Consider the following 21,251-nt stretch of genomic DNA (forward strand, 5'->3'; position numbering starts at 1 on the left):
AGGCTTTTATGAAAGTATAGAGACTTCAGCCTACATAATTTCCTGGAATTCCTTCTTTTAGTTAGTGAAGTTGCAGATATCTAATGTGATTTTGAGATAATGATAGTTTGTCCGCCCCCCCACATAGATGCTGTAAGGTTCCTGGGGGAACAGGAAAGAATGAATTGATCCCTCAATAATTTATACTGAGGGCAAGAGGCTAATTGTTATCAGGAGGGACTCTCTGTGTATCAGTTGATATTATTCACTTAGTGTTATGGTAGCTGGCAATTTACTTAATTAGAAGAACACAATAAAAATGAATGAAAATCATGAGCATAATAGAGCTTTTTACTAAATTTTTATCTTAAAATATATGTGGTAACAAAATAACAAATTTAAAAAATTAAAAATTTTACATTCCTTTTTTAAAAATTATGATGTTCCAAATTCCCAAAGATATCAAGACTACAAGCAGAGAAGGCAGACATCAAGGTATGTTGGTAAATAGTAATGCTTCATTTGTTCATTTATTCAGCAATTTTTAAGCACCAAAATTTATACTATCAATTTAAAAATTTTAGTCTTAAGAACTTAAGATAATTTCTTACCTGCCATTATTTAGGTTTACAAACTTCCTAGGATTTTGAGTATAATACGGCAGCATGAAAAAAGCTGGGGCTTTATTGCTGGAAGGCCTACTTTCAACTCACAACTTTTACACTTCTTGCTATCCTCCAAAAACTCAATTCACTCATTCAAGTTTCATTTTCTCTGTCAGTCAGATGGGGACACTCATGCCTCCCTTCTGAGAATGATTTAGAAATTAAGGGAGCCAGCACACAAAAAGGTTCTTTGTAAATTGTAATGTATAACAAATTGTCACTCAAAAGAAGTAGAAGTGATAGCCTATTTTTGAGAGCTATCATAGTTGAAAATGTCAAAATAATGATCTGAGGAAGTTCAGTTGATAATACAAGAGTAGACAACTCAAATTTGCTAACACCTGTAAAACTTTCTACATCAATCAACTCTCCATATCTGAACTGTTTCAGCAGCCTCTGAACATCCTTATAGTTAAAAATCACACACTTTAACATTCCACAAATGTATCCTGTTAAGTTGGAAAGAAAGAGGAGAAACAAGACAAATAAGCTTGGTATAATGTCTAAACCCTTTGCCTAAAGAGTGAGTTTGTGTACAGTATGTCATGTTTGGTACAACTGTTTTCCTTCCTCTTCATACTTAGAAGACCAGTTCCTCACAAATCCATTGACATCTCACATTTGTTGCTGTTTTGTAATTTATTTGTTCTCATTTGATTTAATATATAACACTTAGAACTTTTTTAGTAATACAACAGTAAATTTAAAAAATGTGTTTTTTATAATAATATGAAGAGTGGTATGAAGTTGCCAATGGTAAATGAAGAAAACCATAAAACTTTCCATTTTGTTCTCTTAAATCTCTGTAACATAAAGAAAGAGGCTTAGCAGCTCAGTATATCTACTAGAGAGAAGAGGCAGGAGCGATTGGCTTAAATGCTTTCAAGTTAGAAACTAGATAGTAGACTTATAGCCAAGATGGAGGCATAGATAGACACACTGTGCCTCCTCGCACAACCAAAAGAAGGACAACAACAAATTTAAACACAAAAAACAACCAGAACTGACAGAAAATTTAACTATATGGAACACCTTTAACCAAGGAGTTAAAGAAGAAACATTTCCAGACCGGTAGGAGGGGTGGAGATGGGCAGCCAGATGGAGAGTACTCAGGGCAAGATAGCGGCTAGCGGGCCAGGCCAGGCAGTGGCTTGTGGACCAGGTGGTCCCACATTCACATGCAGAAAAACTGGGAGGAACAACTGGAGAGCAGGACAGACAGTACAACCCAGGGTCCCAACAAGGGAAAAGAAATAAAGCCTCAAACCTCTGACTGAAAACACCTGTGGGTGTTGAGGCACCAGGAGAAACTCCCAGACTCACAGGAGAGTTTATTGGAGAGACCCGCAGGGTCCTAGAATGTACACAAGCCCACCCACATGGGAATCAGCATCAGAAGGGCCCACTTTGCGACTCTGGTCCACTGTTGGTGGGATTGCAGACTGGTACAACCATTATGGAAAACAGTATGGAATTTTCTCAGAAAACTAAAATTGGACTTGTCTTTTGACCCAGCAATTCCACTGCTAGGATTGTATCCTAAGAACCCTAAAACACCAATTCAAAAGAACCTATGCACACCAATGTTCATAGCAGCACAATTTACAACAGCCAAGAGTTGGAAGCAACCTAGGTGCCTGTCAGTAAATGAATGGATCCAAAAACTATGGTACATATACACAATGGAATTCTATGCCGCAGAAAGAAAGAAGGAGCTCCTACCTTTTGCAACATTGTGGATGCAACTGAAAAGCATTATGCTGAGTGAAATAAGCCAGGTGTTGAAGGACAAATACCATATGATCTCACCTTTAACAGGAAGCTAAACAACAAAACAAACAAGCAAGCAAAATATAACCAAAGACACTGAAATAGAAAACAGGCTGACAGTGACCAGAGGGGAGAGGGGAGGGAATTTCAGGGGAAATAGGGGAGGGATTTAGAGGAACGTATATAAAGGATACATGGACAACAACTGAGAAGGGTGGAAATGGGAGGGAGTGGGAAGCACAGGAGTGGGATGGGATGGGAGCAATAGACAGAAAACTGTACTTGAAAAATAATTAAATAAAAAATTGGAAAAAGAGAAAAAAAGGGGGCTCACTTTGCTTGTGGGTAGCAGGGGAAGTGACTGAAAACTGGCAGAGAGGAGAGCAAGCAGCACTGTTCCCTCTTGGACCTCTCCCCAACATAAAGTGTCACAACGCAGTGACGTGGGTTGCCCCACCCTGGTGAACACCTAAAGTGCGGCCCCTTACTTCATAACAGGAGCACCAAGACAAAAAAAAAGTGGCCAAATGAAAGAACAGTTCAAATCTCCAGAAAAAATACAATTAAGTGATGAAGACACAGCCAACCTATTGGATGCACAGTCCAAAACACTGGTTATCAAGATACTCCAGGTACTCACTGGGTACTTCAAGAGCATAAAAAAGACCCAGACAGCAATGAAGGTTGCATTATGTGAAATAAAGAAAAATCTACAGGAAATTAACAGTGACAGGAAGGAAATCAGGACTCAAATAAATGGTTTGGAGCAGAAGAAAAAAAATAAACATTCAACCACAACAGAATGAAGAAACAAGAATTTGAAAAATGAGGAGAGGCTTAGGAACCTCCAGGACATCTTTAAATGTTTCAACACCTGAATCATAAGGGTGTCAGAAGGAGAAGAAGAAGAGCAAGAAATGGAAAACTTACTTGAAAAAGTAATGAAGGAGAACTTCCCCAATCTGGCAAAAGAAATAGACTTCCAAGAAGTCCAGGAAGCTCAGAGTCCCAAAGAAGGTGGACCCAAGGTGGAACACACCAAGGCACATCTTAATTACCCAAGTTACCCAAGATTAAAGATAAGGAGAGAATCTTAAAAGGAGCAAGCAAAAGAAGAGAGTTACCTACAAAGGAGTTCCCATGAGATTATTAGCTGATTTCTCAAAAAAAAAAAAACAAACCTTGCAGGCAAGAAGGGGCTAGAAAGAAGTATTCAAAGTCACGAAAGGCAAGGACCTACATCCAAGATTGCTCTATCTAGCAAAGCTATCATTTAGAATGGAAGGACAAATAAAGCACTTCCCAGATAAGGTCAGGTTAAAGGAGTTTATCATCACCAAGCCATTATTATATGAAATGTTAAAGGGACTTATCTAAGAAAAAGAAGATAAAAATATGAACAATAAAATGACAACAAACTCACAACTATCAACAAATGAACCTAAAAGAAAAGAAAAATGATGAAAATAAAAACTAAGCAAATAACTAGAACAGGAATAGAATCAGAGAATTGGACATCACATGGTGGGATTTCAGTGTGGAGGGGGAAGGGAGGAATGGGAGGGAAATGTACAGGGAAGAAGGAGCATAATTAGTAGTCATAAAACAGGGAGATATGAAAATGATAGAGGAACAAAGAACTCAAAAAACATATATGTACAACCCATGCACATGAAATAAGAGGGGGGAACACTGCAAGGTTGAGGGGTACAGGGTGGAGGGGGATCAAGAGGGGAAGTTGGGAAAGCTGTAATAGCATAATCAATAAAAAAACTTAATAATAAATTATTAAAAGTAGAATATATAAACTTTCTTCAAATCAATAAGGTAGATACTTCAATATAAAATAGATAAGAAACTTGAATATCTTAAAGAAGACATTCAAATCACTTTAAGTATTTGTAAAACCCTCAAACTTCATTAGTCAGCAGGGACAGAAAAACTTACCTCCGTGGTGTTATAAGTACCTACCTAGGAGAGTGTCTAAAAATTAAACAGACTGAGCTTTCCAAGTGTTTTGAAGGGGTAGAGCAATGAGAACTCTCATTTATTGCTGATGGGAATGTAATTTGGTTACCTACTTGGGAAGACTCCTTGTCATCATTTACTAATGTTAAATATGCTCATACCCAGCCCTTCTTTTGGAATGTCTTTTGCAGAAATGCATGCACATATTTATCAAAAACATGTACAAGTATATCCATAGCAAAATTATTTGTGTGATATCCCTAAGTATAAACAATCCAAATGTCTATCGAGAGTAATTCACATTTTATACATTTATAAGTTGATTTTTTCAGCAATATAAATAAATGGATATATTGATGTGTTAATATATACAATGGATGCTTTTAATAAGCTATACTTTTAGCAGTGAACACCAAGCATAAAATCATATATACTGTTTTATTCAATGTATGCCCAAGTTCATAGAGTGACAAAATTAATCTGGTAGAAACATATCACTACTACCTTTGAAGAGGGAGGAAGTATTACTGACTCAGAGGGGACACATGGGAGGCTTCTGGGGATTGATCATTTCCCCTGCTTCCACTTCGTATGTTCACTTTGTGACAATTCTTCAAGCCGTACGCTCATAATATGTCCTCATTTTAATATTCAGATGCATTTAATATGTAAATAAAAAACAGAAACCAGTATATGAATTCTAGGTTTTCGTATTTTCCATATGGGTGTCTAATTGTGTACTAAGTAGATGGAAGTAATTGATTGACCTTGGTTGCTCAGTAAAATGATGGTACATTTCCTGACATTTATGTTTGAAGGTTAAATTTGAATTGAGATCTGCCTCATAAGCTCAAAATACTAAGTGTGTGCAGGTTTTCAATGTTTTTCTATTATTTATGCCATTCCACTCCTTTTCTATTTCTTTTAATCAATAATTTTATGAAATGATTGACGCAAGGACCTAGAAAATCTTCATGTAAACTGAATTCATGATTCTTTCCTTGCTGTAATAAGGGACATCATTCTTCACTTATAATGCTAAATGCCAGTCAAAGACAGGAATATTTATACTTTTGGGCATAGCAGTCAGTGCTGTTACGGGTTTAGATTATTCCTCTCATCTCTTAAAGGTTATGGTCTGGACATGGGGCTCTTTTTTCAAGGCATACATCATAGTTGACTGTCTGAAGCAATTGCTAAATCAAATAATCATTTTCCAGCAAATGCTTCGAAGCCTTAAAGAAAAACTTTCCTTTTAATATTAAGGTACTAGACCTAAATTTTTAAAAAAACACTCATACATATCTTATTTTTTCAGAGAAAAATTATCTTTTATTGTATTTAATCCTGCTGGAGTATGTTATCTAGATTGGACTAAATTTCTTTTGTTACAATGCATCTTTCTCAAATTATAGTAGTTAATATAAGGACCATGTATCCTGTGAACAACTAATAAAATGTTCACTGACTGACCAACCACTGACATATTAGAACTGCATTTCCTACATTATCTCATTATTCCTGGCAGTATTCAATTTTCCAAAAAATAAATATACTTGGTAATTTCTTAATATATGATAATTGGAAGTATTCGGGGCTTGTCAACATGGACAGGATGTAGGTCCAAGAGGCAATAGTCCTGGGGTGTGATTTTAAGTGTGTTGGGGGTTCTACCAAAATACGCCCAAGACATTAATTAATGAGTTGCTAATACTTTAAGTTAAAACAGAGTGCATGTACAAAAAAAGATAATCATTAAAATGAAAATACTTTACCTCTTGGGGATAACATAATTTTCCCATTTCAATAGAAATTCAGTTTACAGATTAGGATAAGATTAAAATTAAGCCAAGGTGAGGACACCTGTTTGGCTCACATGTGGGACCCCCACTTTCTCACTCTGCTGTGATTTCCCGAACTCACACCTGTCACTTGCAGGTGCACAGAAGATGCTCCTGTCCAGGGTGGGTGCAGGACATGGGGATACTTTACTTCCTCTCTGCTTCTTTGCAATTGTTGGGATCTCAACCAGTGATAAAAGTGATAACGTAGATAGCATATAAGAGGGAATGAGTCTGAATAATGATAATATTCCCTGGCTATACCCCAGATGACTTTAGTCTTGTGTATTTTAGCACATTATACAAAAATGTCTTTGCCATTGTCTCCGTCAGTGCTTATCTACCCTTATCCTAAATAATTATAATAGTAGCTGACATTTATTGTGTTCGACATGCCAAGCACGGTGCTAAGCTCTTTATTTTGTTCTATTTAATTCTTTAAAATATTTTAGGAGCATCACCCTTATTTGACAGATTAGGGAGCTGAGGATCCAAACAGTTAAGGAATTTGACAAGGTTCTATAGCAAGTAAATGGCAGAGCAGGGTTTTGAACCCTGGTCTGCCTCATCCAAAACCCCAGTCTCTAAACATCACATACTGCTCTTTCCTGTTCTTCCAGTAGGTCTTTGTCTTAAACAGACTGAACCTTGTGAATGCAGGTTCTGTTCTTCCTTTTAAATATATATATACCGTGCACCTGGCTCAGTGGCTAAAGCAGCTCATGTTTAGCAAGTGATTGATGAAATGGAATCCTGCAGAGAGCTCTGAGAAATTGCCTGGTTATGGTTTATCAGTCATATTTGATGTTGCTAAGGCTGCCCTAATCTAAGAAACACTTGGTTTATGAAATCTCCCATTGGCCAAGGCTTGGCAAATGGCTTACAAGCACCAACCGAATACTGCCCTATTTTCCATTGAGCACCAAGGGGTGGTGTGAAGGTCTCCAGGGGATGGGGATCCAGGAAAATTTCTTTCTCATACACTTAGAGCAAGGGCAGAGGGGGAAAGTGGGTTGAAGTAGTGAAGTAGATACCCAGAGGATTGGTGACATTTGCTTTTAAGGCTGGGGAAAGAGGGCATTTAATAGTGCCAGACAGCCCAGATGTCTCCAGGAAACAAATTGGCAGAGCTGAGTAGCAGTTATTTAAACAGCCAGTAGTTACTTAAGTTCCCAGTGTTCTGGTTGTAGCCCCTTGATGGCTTTTCCACTTGCCTGTCTTCTTAAGCAGTGGTTCTCAGAAAAGAGAATTCAAGGGTAATTATATGTTAGAAATATCTGGCTCACAGTTGGGTGCAATCAGACCTGTGAACTGCACCTTAATCCATTTAACCTCCTTTTTCTCTTGGTTGCATGAAACCGTTCTCACTGGAAGAGTCTTTTAAGCCATTCCCTTTTATTTCCTCACCTTAATCCTCTTTTCAATCTCCTTCCTGTTTGAACTGTGCCTCTATCTCAAAAGAGAATATTTACTTCATACTCAACCTTTCAGAATTACTCTTAGAAAAATGCAAGTTTAGACTTTCCATGAGCACACTTATTGTGAGATATTAATGAGAATGTTTTAATGGAATCCAGTAGAGAAATCCACTGAAATACACACTTATGTGGTTTAATTCTGCCTTTGAATTTTTTCATATGAGTATCTCTTATGTACAGAATCCAGCTAACTTTCAATTTCAATAAATTGAGTGGTGATTTGTTATCAAATATAACTAGTGGGCTGATTATCTTAAGTGTAATTTTAAAAATCTTGTTGGCTGTTTCTTAGAAAAAAGAAGGAAGTAAGGGAGGAAAGAAGGAAGGACACTCACACCTGTAGAAGTCTGAATGTAAAGTTAACCTCTGGGGTATGTCTAGACCCAGGACTCAAAGCCTTACAGAAAAATATTGTGGTAGGGTAGAGATTTTACAACCTGCATGGCGTTTCAGATAATAGCCATGATAGAAGAAAAAACTCGGAGGCAGGTTCCCCTTTCCTGTCAAACTCAATTTGTTCCATAGATACTATTCTTGGTTTCCCATTTTGGCATTGTAACCCCCCAAAGTGAGTGAGATGCCAGAGATAATTCTAATATCTTGGTTTCTGCTGGATTGGATGAAGGGGGCTGCTTGCATTGCATTCAGGGACACCTTGCAGGGCCCTGTTCTGTTCCACATCCCAACCAAAGCTTTCAGTCTTTCATTCCACTTAATAAATGAATAGAGCCATCCACAGTAGAAAATATTCTACCTTTAGAAGTCAAAATAGCCTGCAAGATATTTTACTTCCTTCTTAGCAATGGAAAGAATGACATGAAATATTTTGTCTTTTTTATTGGATTAGATATACTAGACAGACCACTGGACTCTAAAAAACTTCTCATATGTTGGGCCCTAAATCCTAGTAGGGTTTATCTTATAATTTCTGTAGTGCATTTCTGTACTATAATGTAGTAAGATAAATTATATCTTATAATTTCTGTTGCTAGTCTCTAGATATCAAAGTCAGTAAGAATTCTGTCCAGCAGGTCTTAAAATGTCTTAGTGTTCCCTGGCCCCTTGTGAATGGTTACCCAAATCAATAACCATATGTCCCTAGAGGAAGGATTGAGGCTAATACGGTGATCCATGGTTCTTCTACTTAAAGACATAGCCTCTCTTTGAGTCAGTGTGTTCTGGGCCTGAAAACTGACTCAGATTCAGAAACTGGGTAAGGAGTCATGATTTTTTATTAGGCTGGCTGCCCTCTGTTTCTTATGCATCAAAACTCAATTTTTCTTTGTTCAAGCAGTGCCCTTGTTAACTGACCATGCATCCTGCCCCTGGGAATGGCTTGTGGTACTAATCACATCCGTAGCTCTCTCTGGTGAAGGCCACTTTGGAAACTACTGCCGTCTTGCTGCCCATCATGATAGTTGTTCTCGCTTTGATTACAATGGTCATGTACTGGTACTTCATCTTTATTATTGAATATCTAATAATCCAATGTTTCTCAAATACTGCTACATATTAGGATCACTGGTAAGCTTTTAAAAATGTTCATGCCCAGCTTAAATCACATGTTCTACTTAAATCACAATGTCCGGGGTGTGAGCCAGGCATCAATAATCTCTCAACATCTCCAGGGACAGCAGTGGAAATTCCTGCTACAATTCATATTGCTGTTATGGAACCCAGTTCTGTAAGAGCATCTCCTGCAATGAGTCAACAGTAAACTTCTCAAGGATGCCAATATCCTTCTTAAAATGTGTTTCTTATACCTTTCGGATGTCCCCTCAGATCTCTGATGGAATATAGCCAGCTGATTTGTTTTCAGGCCTTACATAGAATATCCAGTAACTACGCCCATTTCTCTGAGCCATTTGCTTTGTTTGCTCTACCATCCACTGCAGCAGCTCTGAAGTTCCCGTTTTTCGTAGTATGGGCTATCTCTTTCTCCAAGCTTCTAAGAACTATTTCAACAGCATGTTATCCTGATTTCCTGGGGGGGGGGGGGGCGGGGTTCTTGGATGTTGAAAGCCATAGTATAGGAGGGTGTCCCCTTAGTGATAAAATCTTCCTTATCCAACTTTATATTTTGTACCACTCACCCACACTGACCCAACACCTTCAGGATCCAGTCCCATATAGACTTTTCTAGCTCCAGCTGGCATATACTAACTAGGCCCTGCAGTTTCTTCAGCACATTATCTCTTTTCTCCCTTAGCAGGCCCAGCATGGCCCCAACTTGGTTATATTTTGACATGACCTCGAGTTATGGTTCCAGTGACAATGAGAAAAGTGAGTAAATCTTAATTTGGGGGATGGGTAAAATAACACGTCTTACCCTGGTTGTCTTGTGAGGCAGAGGCATTTCTACTATCTTCAGCCCAAGGAGAAGTACTAGCCTTGCGAAAGGAGAAGTGATCCACTTCTACAAGTCCAGAGGGTTCAAGAGACTCTGGAATTTCAAGTTCGTTACGTGCATGGATCCAGATATGTCATTGGAGTTTCAGGGCCCATTCCTTTCTAACCATTGTCCTGACCTTGGATTAGCTTCAGATACACAATGGTCTATAAATATCTGAGGACAGTAGAAAATTGTTAAGTAATTCAGATGAAAATGCTTTTCCTATAATCTCAATGAAAATTCAGTTATTCCTGACACTTAGCTGAAGCTGTCCACAAGGAGAGAATGGGGTTTTGAGTAAAGGAGGTAATTTCTCTTGAGCACATTTAAAGGCTGGCTGGTGACAGAGAAAAGAAAATGGGAGGGGCCTGCTTGAGGGAAGAGGTGGGCAGGGGAGGGAGCTAGGAAAGGAGTACAGATGAAAAATTAGCAACTATCAAAGACTATAATGATCTAGGGTCATGAGTAGAAGTAAACTAATTTTCCTCTCTCCTCTCTCCTACACCATATAATCCCCCACTGCCAGCACCTTGAATTCAAGCCAATATAATTGTTACCATCTTTCACCCACAGTAGGAGTTAGATAGGTCTTAGCTACTATTTATTTAGTAAAAAATACAGCCTGAACTCTAAACCACCAATTTATAGCCTTTTGTCATAAACATCAATAGAGGAATGACTTATAGAAACTTATTCTTTCATTGAATTACATGTCAGAGTGTTCATCTTCCTCCCAGATTAATATCCCAATGACAGGTGATACAATCTTTTATTTTGGCTTTAGCTGCATGATGGTCTGTAAACAGCTAAGGACAATAGAAATATTATTTATTAAATAATCCAGATGAAAAAATGTTTTCCTATAATTTGAATACTATCTCCTCAAAGTATTTTTGTAAAGGAGACAAAAGTAATTTTTTAAGAGATGGCTGTATTTTAAGGCAGTTACTTCAGAAAGATGGAATTCTTTGGAAGGGAACTATTTTTTTAAAATATATTTTATTGAGTATGCTATTACAATTGTTCCATTTCCCCCATTTATTCTCCTCTACCCTGCACACCTGCTCCCACCTGCATTCCTCCCTGCCCACCTTATTTCATGTCCGTTGGTTACCCAAAAAAGTTCTTTGGCTTCTACATTTCCTACACTATTCTTAACCTCCTCCTGTCTATTTTCTCCCACAGTCAATCCCCACCCTGTTGTCCATGTTTATGGGTAATTTATAAATGTTCTTTAACTAGGCCTTTCCCCTTCTTTCTTCCCTTATCCCCATCTCCCCTTTCCTCTGGTCACTGTCAGTTTGTTCCTTGTTTCCATGCCTCTGGTTCTATTTTGCTCATTGTTTGTTTGTATTCATTAGGTTCATGTTATAGGTGAGATCATATGGTGCTTGTCTTTCACCACCTGACTCATTTCACTTACCATTATACTCTCCAGTTCCATCCATGCTGTCGGGAAGGGTAGAAGCTCCTTTTTTCTTTTTGCTGCCTAGTATTTCACGGTGTATATGTACCGCAACTTTTTGATCCACTTATTTACTGATGGGCACTTAGGCTGCTTCCTGCACTTCGCTATTGCGAATAACACTGCTATGAACATTGGGGCGCATAGGTTCTTTTGAATTGGTGATTCAGGATTCTTAGTGTATAATACCAGCAGTGAAATTGCTGGATCAAAAGGCAGCCCATTTTGATTTTTTTGAGGAAATTCCCTACTGTTTTCCACAGTGGCCGCACCAGTCTGCATTCCCACCAACAGTGTATTATAGTTCACTTTTCTCCACAATGGTGCCAGCACTTGTTTTTTGACTTGTTAATGATGGCCATTCTGACAAGTATGAAGTGGTATTTCAGTGTGTTTTAATCTGCATCTCACTGATGGCTAGTGATGTTGAGCATCCTTTCATATGCCTATGAGCCCTCTGTATGTCCTCCTTGGAGAAGTGTCTGTTCAGGTCCTTTGCCCATTTTTTTTATTGGATTGTTTGTTTTCCTGTCATTGAGTTAATGAGCTCTTTATATACTTTGGAGATCAAAATCTTATCCAAGGTATCATTGGCAAATATGTTTTCCATATGATTGGTTCCCTTTTTATTTTGCCTATGTTTTCTTTAGTTGTGCAGAAGCTTTTTAATTTGTTATAGTTCCATTTGTTTATTCCTTCCTTTATTTACTCTACCCTAGAGTATCTATCAGTGAAAACATTGCTGTGTGGGACATCTGAAATTCACTGCTTCTGTTCTCCTGTAGGACTTTTATGGCATCATGGCTTATATTTGTCTTTTATCCATTTTGAGTTTATTCTGGTGTGTGGTAAGTTGGTGGTCTAGATTCATTTTTTTTTTTTTTGCCTGTACCATTTCAGATCTCTCAGCACCATTTGCTGAAGAGGCTATTTTTATTCCATTGTATGCTTCTGCCCCCTTTGTCAGATATTAATTGACCATAGAGACTTGGGTTTGTTTCTAGGCTCTCTATTCTGTTCCATGAATCTAGGCATCTGTTCTTATGCCTGTACTAGACTATTTGATTACAGCGGCCTTGTAGTATAGTTTGAAATCAAGTATTGTGATCCCTCCTAGACTGTTCTTCTTTCTAAAGATTGCTGTAGCTCTTTGAGGTCATTTTTGATTTGATATACATTTTTGAAATATTTGTTCTAAATTTGTGAAATGTGTCATTGGTATTTTGATAGGGATTGTGTTGACTCTATAGATTGTTTTGGGTAGTGTGGACATTTTAATGATGTTGATTCTTCCAATCCATGACACAGTATATGCTTCCATTTGTTTGTGTCTTCCCTAATTTCCTTCTTCAGTGTTTTGTAGTTTTCTGAGTATAGGTCTTTTACCTCCTTAGTTAAATTGATTCCTAGGTACTTTATTTTTCCTGTTGCTAAGGAAATGAGGTTTTTCCTCCTAGTTTCTTTTTCTGGTATTTCATTATTGGTGTACAAAAATGCCTTCAATTTCTGAATATGGACTTTGTATCTCTCTATTTTGCCAAATTCACTTATTAGGTCGAGTAGTCTCTTTGTGTAGCATATAAGGTTTTCTATGTATACTATTATGTTTTCTGAAAATAATGACAGTTTTACTTCCTCCTTTATAATTTGGATGCTTTTTATTTTTGTTACTTTTTTGACCACTGTGGCTAGAACTTCCAATACTATGTTGAATAAAAGTGGTAGAAGTGGATACCCTTTTCTTTTTCCTGATCTTAGAGAGAAAGCTTTCAGTGTTTGCCTGTGGAGTTTGGCTGTAAGTTTCTCATATATGGCCTTTATCATGTTGTGGTATGCTCCTTTTATTCCCACTTTGCTGAATGTTTTTAACATATATGATGCCGTATTTTATCAAATGCTTTTTCTGTGTCTATTGATGGGATCATGTGATTTTTATCTTTCATTTTGTTTATGTGGTACATTACATTTATTGATTTGTGAATATTATACTATCCTTGCATCCCTGGGATGAATCTCACTTAATCATGATGCATGATCTTTTTAACATATTGCTGGATCCTGTTTGCCAATATTTTGTTGAGGATTTTAGCATCTATGTTCATCAGCAATATTGGCCTATAGTTTTCTTTCTTTGTTGTGTCTTTACTTGGTTTTGGAATTAGGACAATACAGGCATTAAAAAGTTTGGGAATCTTTCAGTTTCTTGAATTTTTTGGGATAGTTTGAGAAGGATAGGAATTAGCTCTTCCCTAAATGTTTGATAAAATTTACCTGTGAAGCTGTCTGGTCCGAGGATTTTATGTACCAGGAGTTTTTTGATTACTACTTCAATATCACTAATGTTATTGTTTAACTAATTGTTATTGTTTTTTTTTCATGGTTTCTGATTCTTCTTTTGATTCAGTTTTGGAAGATTATATATTTCTAGAAATTTGTCTATGTTTTCCAGGTTGTAAAATTTCATGGCATATAGTTTTTCATAGTAATTTCTTAAAATTCTTTGTGTTTCTGTGGCATCAGTTGTAATTTCTCCTCTTTCATTTCTCATTTTATTTATTTGAGTCCTCCCTTTTTTTCTTGATGAGTCTGGTTAAAGGCTTATCAATTATGTATACCTTTTCAAAGAACAAAATTCTGGATCTATTCATCCTTTAAATTGTTCTTTTCATCTTTGTGTCATTTAGTTCTGCTCTGATCTTGATTATTTCCTTCCTTCTACTTGCTCTGAGCTTTGATGGTGGTTGTTCCTCTAGCTCTTGTTGATGTAGGGTTAGGTCGTTTGAGATTTTTCTATCTTTTTCAGGTAGGTCTGTATTGCTCTCCACTTCCCTCTCAGGACATCCCTTGCTGTGTCCCATAGATTTTGAGCTGTTGTCTGTTTTTCTCCGTTTCTAGAAACTTTTCAATTTCATCCTTGATCTTATTGTTAACCCATTCGTTATTTAAGAACATGTTATTCAACCTCCATAAATTTGAATGTTTTGAGTTTTTTCCTTGAGGTTGGTTTCTAGTTTCAAGCCATTGTAATCTGAGAAGATGCTTGATATGATTTCAATTTTCTTGAATTTGTTGAGGCTTGTTTTGTGACCTACCATGTTGTCTATCTTTGAAAATGTTCCATGTGCATTTGAAAAAAATGTGTATTTTACTTTTTGGGGTGAAAGGTTCTGTGTATATCAAGACATTTGATCTAGAGTGTTGTCAATGCCACAATATCCTTGTTGATTCTTTGCTTGAAAGATCTACTCATTGTTGAAAGTGGGATGTTAAAATCCCCTGGGATAGTGTGTTGTCTATATCTTTCTTTAATTCCTCCAAGGTTTCCCTTATATATTTGGGTGCTCCTATATTAATTGCATATATGTTTACAACAGTTATATCATCTCGATGGATTCTTCCCTTGGGTATTATATAGTGTCCTCTTTTGTTTCTTTTGTATGGCCTTTGTTTTAAAAACTATTCTGTCTGATATAAATATTGCTACTCCAGCTTTTTTTTCAGATCTGTTTGCTTGGAATACTTTTTTCTCATGGCTTCACTTTTGGTCTGTGTAGATCTTTAAAATTATGAAGTGCTTCACAAATTTTTATGTCATCATGGTGCCAGGGCCATGCTAATCTTCTCTTTATCAATCCAATGTTAGTGTATGTGCTGCTGAAGTGAGCACTAACTTTACATTTTCTTTCTTTCCCCTCACTTATACCCAACCCTCAGTGATAGGTGATTTTTCACATGAGGCTTATCTACAGTTTTTGGGGAAAGGTCAATGGCAGGGGAACAGTTGTGGCAGATGAGTCAGGATAAGGAATTTGGAACAAGAGATAATCAGGAGAACACAAACTCCTGAGAATTCCTAAGAAATATTGAACCCCTGGACTTTTCATAGCTTGTGGATAAAAGCTTGAAACATTTCTCTGGGGAATTAAAAGAATTGTAACTCCAGGAAGCTGAAAGACCTAAAAGGACAAGTAATATTTAATAATTTATTTTCATGTACTGAGTTTTCAGCATTAAAAAGTTGCATTTTGATTGAATTGAAGCTCACATGTCTCCATTAATATTCTTTGGTACCTATTCTCTAGAAGAGACATTTTGAATGCTGTGGCTTCCACAATTCAGGCTGTATGGATTATTTCTCTGTAGTCAGCATGGGGGCCTGTGTGGCATTTATTTCACCCCCCCAAACCATATAGTGGGGCCATACCTGTCTATCAGTTAAGTCTGCACCTAGTACTTAATGCTGTGCAAGTACTGTGTGCTGAGAGGCAGCCCAGGCTAGCAGTGATTAGCACATGCTCTGGAGATGGACAATCTGAATCCTCAATATCTTCTCCACTTAGAAACTGTGCAATATTGGGCCAGGTGGTGAAAGACAAGTGCCATATGATCTCACCTATAAGTGGAACCTAATCAGCAAAAGGGAAAAGCAAGCAAAATATAACCAGAGACACTGAAATTAAGAACAATCTGACAGTAACCAGAGGGGAAGTGGGAAGGAATAATGGGGGTAGGGTTTTCAGGAACAACTACAAAGGACACATGGATAAAACCAAGGTAGGGGGTGGTGGAAGCAAAAGAGGGAAGTAGATTTGGCTGGAGTGGAGGTGAGTGGTAGGGGGTAAATGTAGACAACTGTAATTGAACAACAAGAAAATAATAAACAAATAAAATAAAATAAAAAGCTCTCAGGAATAAAAAACATTGCAAATTTTCTGAAAAGCAATTTGGCAACATTTACTGCAAGTCTGGAAAATGTACATACCAGCTGACCCAGAACTTTCACTGCTAGCAATATTTTTAAAGAAATGACAGGACTAATATACAAAGCAAATAACATGAGAATGTTCATTGCAGCATTGTTTAATTAAAAATTGGAAGTTATAAATGCATATCACTGGGAGATTGAATTACATATTTGTATATATTCAATATAGAAGAAAGGTCATACTATGTTATTATGTTTAATAAAAACTATTATATTACAAAGTCATGTGTACAGTCCTGCTCTATTTTTTATGTGTGCCCATGCACAAAATACACATACACAAGAAAATAGGACTCTATTTTTTGTAAAGATTTTATTTATTTATCTTTAGAGGGGAAGGGAAAGAGAGAGGGAGAGAAATATCAATGTATGGTTGCCTTTCATGTGTCCCCTGCTGGGAACTGGCCTGCAACCCAGGCATGTGCCCTAACTGGGAATTGAACCACAACCCTTTGGTTCACAGGCCCGCGCTCAATCCACTGAGCTATGCCAGCCACGGCTATGACTCTATTATTAATGCTTGTTTATTGGCAGTGAGATTTGTTTTGGTTTGTTCAAACTGAATTTTTTATAGAACTCATGGATTACTTTAATAATTAGAAGAAACAGCCATTTGCATCTTGATTTAAAAAGCAAAAAAACACAACTAATAACCCATAACCAGTCATAAAACTTTATACTAATAACTTTTAAAATTCATAGTGACATCAATGTTATATACCAGTTTAGTCACTCTTTTGAATGTCTCACCCTGGCCAGAATGCTCCAGCCTAGAAGAAAGACAAGGCATCATTACTTTGATGTCAACTCTGTACTCCCTGATGAAGAAACTACCATTTAATTTTGCAGAAACACTTTCTTGTTCCATCTTCATTAACAGTATAATTATCCTTTCCTTTTGTCATATTTTCCCTGCACTTCCCAAGGTAGAGAATAACCCACCAAAAGACAGCAATTTTCATGTCTATGATGGCTTCCTGTATAGCACAACTCATTCAGATGAAACAGGGTACATACAGAGGGAGCATCTTTAAAACTAAAATAAATGCAACCTTCTTCCTGCTGGTATTTTTATCCTCTCAGCAGGGCCACTAGCACACAGACTTGCTCTAGAGTCCAAGGCGTTTGATCTAATTTGCCAGGAGCCCTGAGCTCAGGGCCCCTAGTTACTGAGAAATCCTGCACAGGCTTCAGTGTCATATTTACTGTCTACAAATGGGAAAACAGCGTGCTCTAACCACAGATTGGGAACTGCAGATTGAAAAATTTTACATGCTGAGACAAGGTGATTATCGTTTAATTTATTGGAACACATAAGACAGATTCTTAGCATTTTGTAACTCAGAAGTCCTCCATGCACCGGGTTTATAGCTGAGTAGTTTATAGAGAAGGAAAAGCTGACACAAAAGGAATAAATTCAGCAGTTTTCAGGAATACTACTTAGTGCCGACAGTATTATTGATGATTTAATTTTTTGCAGTGTTGCCTTAACTGAACCATAAAGAATTTAATAAAGAGAAACCTTAAAATAGCATGGATTTAAAAATTGTAATCTCAAATGCGTTCATGTTTCTAGGATATTGATTATTTGCTATGCACCAAAAATGAAATTTGTATGCAACACATCCTTGCCAACATTTCTGTAAAAGTGTTTTGTAGCTTAGATTCAATTCTATATATCTGTGAAAACGTACATTGATCTCAGGTGTAAATACTTAATTAATTAATTTAGTTCTAATCATTCTTCATGTAGCCATGCTTCCTTAATGCACCAATTTGTTTTAAAAAATCCAACCATTTTTGTGAACACTTGCAGGACAGAAAACATTGTTTAACCAAACAGTGAATAAAAACATCTGTAGTTGTTTGGAATATAAGGGAGACGCTGAGCACTCCTTCCAGGAAAACCCAAAGTAGAACTACTACTCGGGCACATAACTATCTTCAAACTACACTGGATGGCACTTGGTGCATGCAGATTTGGAATGCAAAATTTCCTAGCATTTAACTTGAAAATTGTGTTTGAGCCAAATTTGTTATTTCCATCTTAAAATCAATATTTATTCTTCACAAGTTTTTCCTATTAGTGTATTTGTTAAATTGAGATAGGTCTTCAGATGAAAATTTCTTTTGTAAATTCTGTAAGTTTTTAGAATGTTATCTCTTATTCTGCACCATGGATTAATTATGGTTACAAAGTTTTAAGTTAAAATTTTTACTAGTTCTGTGAAATATATTTGGAAAAAAATCCTTTTTCTTCTTTGCTTAAAATGTATACAGTAGCCTTGTGTGACTTTTCTGAATTTTCCACCGACATCTAATCTGGCATTTATTTACTTGTGGCAAGTGCAGCCTCCTTGTTTGGGAGAGAGAAGTTTATGATTTATGAGGAACACATTTAGGTTTCTGGATCTTGCTGTAAGGCTATCTTAATGGTTATAGATAAACTGGATTTTCTTGAAGACCAACAGAGAGGAAAAGGAAGGAAACAATAGCCAAGAGAGAATATTTGGACCTGATGTGTATAATTCTTAACAAATGATTAATGGTATCTGATAAGTTCCAAATATAGAGTGACTTGTTTATTCCCTGAGTCAGTGTGTGTTTCTATTAGCTATGCAATCAACAGGATGTTTTTCTTTTGCCTTTTCCCTATCTGTGTATCACTGTCAGAAATTTTGTTAAAATAACTGACTTTGTCCGAACCGGACACCTCCATTTTAAATCTGTGAACGCCAGGGTTACGGTTTTGCAAACGGAGCAAAATGTGTGTCCTGCTCTTTGCGCTCACTTTTAGAAACCCTGTCTCTTGGCATGCATTACTCTGGTTGGGTCCACGTGCTAAGGAGTTGGATGGAGTGGGGAAAACCTTGGATCGAGCCAAGAGAACGAGCACTGTCATGCCATTTATTCTCAAATGCATTAGCTACCTAGAAGACAGACATATTTCCAATTAACCAGGCAGAAATTGTTGGATGTGTATTTTAATGTGCTGGTGCCACCATGGCTGGCAACTTCCATTGTGGGCAATGGGGTAAGGCAGAAATTTAGCTTACTGCTGCTGCTTCTCTTCAGTTCCTGGGAAAATGCACTGTGCATACAAAGCAAATGCCAAGTTTTTCTCTAAATAATTACAAAACAGTAATCATCTAATAGTTCTAAGTTCACAAACATACTTCTCTAAGTTTTCTTTGTAGCCAAGGGCATGATGAAACTCTCTAGTTTGTATCTCTCGAAGTCTTTTATCTTAAACAATAAACATCTATTGGAAATCTGCTGTGCATAAGACATCACGGGAAGACTTAAAGACAATTAAGCCACGGTCTCTGTCCAGAACAAATTCATAATCTAGATAGGGAGATGTGGCAGACACTGTGTCTGGGGTTTCTAAACCACTCCTGGGTTTGGCGGTTTCCTAGGAGGACTCACAAGACACACTGTTTAGTCATACACACAGCAATGGCTTATAGCAAAGCATACAAAGTAAAATTAGCAAAAGGAAAAAGGACATGAAGCAAAGTCAAGGGGAAACTAGTCATGAGCTTCCAAGAGTCATCTCCTGTGAAGTCACCCAGGGTGTGTGCAATTCTTCCAGCAATAAACTGTGACAACATGTGTGAAATGTCTACCAAGGAAGCTCATTAGAGACTTGTTGCCAGAGATTTACATTAGGGATTGGTTAAGTAGGCACCATCTGCCTAACACACACCCAGATTCCAGACTTTTAGAAAGTAAACCAAGTGTTCAACACAACTATAGCATTTGCAGTTTAGGCACAGTGAATCACTTTATCAATTCAGAATGGTGGAATACTCCTGAAATCCAAGTTACGAGGAGCTGACCAGTGATCAAACTTGCAAGCAGGTTTTTCTAAGGATAGCAGTGTCAGGCTGGCTGTGTGAACTTTTTTCTGCACAGAAATATGATTAAAAAAATATAAAAGTCAAATCATTAAATAGAAGATAAAGTATGAGGAATTATTGTCATAAGGATAGACATATAGATGAGTGGAATAGAATAACAAACCCCAAAATAGAAAGTAGATATGTAGTTAACTGGTTTTGGATAGAGGTTCCAGTGTAATTCAGTTGGGAAAAGAACAGTCTTTGCATAAATGGTCCTGGAAGAATAGGACATTTATATGCAAAATGGCGAATCCCTCCTCTTACCTGGTACCCTACATAAAAATAAATACAAAGTATATTGTAGATCTCAATATAAGAACTAAAACTATAAAACTTCCTGAAGAAAACACAAGAAAAAAATCTTTGTGACTTTGGGTTAGGCCAAGATTTCTTAATACTGAGAGCAAGAAATACTACAGGAAAAAAATAAATTGGACTTCATCAAAATTAAAATCTCTGCTCTCTGAAAGTCATCATAAGGGAAGTTGAAAGGCAAGTTACTAGGCTGAGATAAAATTTTTGCAAATGTATGTTTAATAATATGTGTATATGGTACAGGACAAATTTAAAAAAATTGACAACCCAATAATAATAAGAAAATGATGCTATCAAAATGTGCAAAAGATTTGGCTTGACAGAAGATATAAGAATATCAATAAACAGGTGTGACATTCATAATATTATTAGTTATTTTGGAAATACAAACCAAAACTAAATTGAATTACTACCTCACGTTCACCAGATTGATTAAAATGAACCAGACAGACACTACCAAGTGCTGTCAAAGATGTAGAGTGGCTGGAATTCTCACACATCACCGGTGAGAGTATAAAATGTACAACCACTTAAAATCCAGCTGGGCAGTTTCTGACATATGCGTATCATGCAGTCTGAGAGTCCCCCTTCTAGGGATTTATCCAAATAAAATGAAAACATACATGTATCGCACAAAGTTCTGTATGCAAATGTTCATGGCAGCTTTGTAGTTTAAGAACCCAGAAGAACCCAGATAGCCATCAAGTA

General features: G+C 37.0%; 1 non-coding gene across 1 annotated transcript; it reads right to left on the reverse strand.

The window, feature by feature from the left end:
* Positions 1 to 15,118: 15,118 nt before the first annotated feature.
* Positions 15,119 to 15,225, reverse strand: LOC118974462 (U6 spliceosomal RNA). The gene has a single exon (XR_005063908.1). It is a non-coding gene; the product is annotated as a U6 spliceosomal RNA (small nuclear RNA).
* Between the last annotated feature and the right edge of the window lie 6,026 nt (positions 15,226 to 21,251).

Source organism: Sturnira hondurensis, unplaced genomic scaffold (genome assembly GCF_014824575.4).
Source record: "Sturnira hondurensis isolate 20B ecotype Veracruz unplaced genomic scaffold, ASM1482457v3 Scaffold0019428, whole genome shotgun sequence".
NCBI lineage: Eukaryota > Metazoa > Chordata > Mammalia > Chiroptera > Phyllostomidae > Sturnira > Sturnira hondurensis.